General features: G+C 54.2%; 1 non-coding gene across 1 annotated transcript in view; it reads left to right on the forward strand.

Annotated features, from left to right (window-relative positions):
* Positions 1 to 1450: 1450 nt before the first annotated feature.
* Positions 1451 to 2500, forward strand: part of LOC144418849 (small subunit ribosomal RNA) — a 1810-nt gene continuing 760 nt past the window's right edge. The window contains exon 1 of the ribosomal RNA XR_013473698.1: positions 1451 to 2500. This exon is cut by the window's right edge and continues 760 nt beyond it. This is a non-coding gene — a ribosomal RNA (small subunit ribosomal RNA).

Genomic DNA, 2500 nt, shown 5'->3' on the forward strand with positions numbered 1-2500 from the left:
ATGAGCCATGAAAGAGCGGTGCGGGGCCGGTCGGAGCGCACCCTTTTCTCGGTGGCTGGCGGGCGAGAGAGTGCTGCGTCGCCGGCATCGGCGTCGAAAGAAGCCGAGCCAAAAAAAGTTAAAGTACAAACGTGCAAGCATACTAACCTAACCCTAGGTAAGGCATGTCAGAGCGAAAGACAGTAATTTCGAATGAGCCAAGAAAGAGCGGTGCGGGGCCGGTCGGAGCGCACCCTTTTCTAGGTGGCTGGCGGGCGAGAGAGTGCTGCGTCGCCGGCATCGGCGTCGAAAGAAGCCGAGCCAAAAAAAGTTAAAGTACAAACGTGCAAGCATACTAACCTAACCCTAGGTAAGGCATGTCAGAGCGAAAGACAGTAATTTCGAATGAGCCATGAAAGAGCGGTGCGGGGCCGGTCGGAGCGCACCCTTTTCTCGGTGGCTGGCGGGCGAGAGAGTGCTGCGTCGCCGGCATCGGCGTCGAAAGAAGCCGAGCCGAAAAAAGTTAAAGTACAAACGTGCAAGCATACTAACCTAACCCTAGGTAAGGCATGTCAGAGCGAAAGACAGTAATTTCGAATGAGCCAAGAAAGAGCGGTGCGGGGCCGGTCGGAGCGCACCCTTTTCTAGGTGGCTGGCGGGCGAGAGAGTGCTGCGTCGCCGGCATCGGCGTCGAAAGAAGCCGAGCCAAAAAAAGTTAAAGTACAAACGTGCAAGCATACTAACCTAACCCTAGGTAAGGCATGTCAGAGCGAAAGACAGTAATTTCGAATGAGCCATGAAAGAGCGGTGCGGGGCCGGTCGGAGCGCACCCTTTTCTCGGTGGCTGGCGGGCGAGAGAGTGCTGCGTCGCCGGCATCGGCGTCGAAAGAAGCCGAGCCGAAAAAAGTTAAAGTACAAACGTGCAAGCATACTAACCTAACCCTAGGTAAGGCATGTCAGAGCGAAAGACAGTAATTTCGAATGAGCCAAGAAAGAGCGGTGCGGGGCCGGTCGGAGCGCACCCTTTTCTCGGTGGCTGGCGGGCGAGAGAGTGCTGCGTCGCCGGCATCGGCGTCGAAAGAAGCCGAGCCGAAAAAAGTTAAAGTACAAACGCGATGCTAATGAGCGAGCCGTTGTCTCGACTAATATGTAGGGGGCGTTCGATCGAGCGTCTGGCTTGAGCGCTTGTCGGCCTAGCAGAACGGTCGCATTGTTATGCCCGGGTTTTAGGCACCGCTGCAGGCGGCCGGCAGAGCTCTTGTTTGTGCGAAACTGAATGGATCGAGCCCGAGAGAGGGCGAGCAAAGAAAAAACGCAAATCGCTCCGCCTGGCACTGCCGGCGAGAGCGTGGACGTCGCGGCCAGCGACTGTCGAAGCCGAGTACGGCCGCAGGCGATCGCCTCGGTCTTAAACGAATGCGACGAGCACGCGCCGGGCGGCCCAGCAAGGGCCGAGCGCAGCTGTCGCAGCTATCTGGTTGATCCTGCCAGTAGTGATATGCTTGTCTCAAAGATTAAGCCATGCAGGTGCAAGTACGAGTTCTCGTAAAGCGAAACTGCGAATGGCTCATTAAATCAGTCTTGGTTTATTTGGTCTCGTAAGCGAAGTGGATAACTGTGGTAATTCTAGAGCTAATACATGCATTAAGCGCCGACTTCGGGAGGCGCGCTTTTATCAGATCAAAACCGACCGGGTTCGTCCTGTGACGTTTGATGACTCTGGATAACCACGCGGATCGTACGGTCTCTGCACCGACGACGTATCATTCAAGTGTCTGCCCTATCAACTGTCGAAGGTACGCTACGTGCCTACCTTTGTGATAACGGGTAACGGGGAATCAGGGTTCGATTCCGGAGAGGGAGCCTGAGAAACGGCTACCACATCCAAGGAAGGCAGCAGGCGCGCAAATTACCCATTCCCGACACGGGGAGGTAGTGACGAAAAATAACAATACAGGACTCTAACGAGGCCCTGTAATTGGAATGAGTACATCCTAAAACTCTTAACGAGTATCCATTGGAGGGCAAGTCTGGTGCCAGCAGCCGCGGTAATTCCAGCTCCAACAGTGTATGCTAAAGTTGTTGCGGTTGAAAAGCTCGTAGTTGGATTTTGGGCGAGCGCCGCCGGTCCGTCGCAAGGCGTGTCACTGGTTGCGTTCGCCTCACCTTCGGTTCTCCGTCGGTGCTCTTGACTGAGTGTCGGCGGTGGCCGATAAGTTTACTTTGAAAAAATTAGAGTGTTCAAAGCAGGCTGTTCGCCTGCATAGTGTTGCATGGAATAATGGAATAGGACCTCGGTTCTATTTTGTTGGTTTTCGGAGCACGAGGTAATGATTAAGAGGGACAGACGGGGGCGTCCGTACTCTGCCGTTAGAGGTGAAATTCTTGGATCGGCGGAAGACGAACTACTGCGAAAGCATTCGCCAAGAATGTTTTCTTTAATCAAGAGCGAAAGTCAGAGGTTCGAAGACGATCAGATACCGTCCTAGTTCTGACTATAAACGATGCCAACTAGCGATCG

This window comes from Styela clava, unplaced genomic scaffold, assembly GCF_964204865.1.
Source record: "Styela clava unplaced genomic scaffold, kaStyClav1.hap1.2 HAP1_SCAFFOLD_190, whole genome shotgun sequence".
NCBI lineage: Eukaryota > Metazoa > Chordata > Ascidiacea > Stolidobranchia > Styelidae > Styela > Styela clava.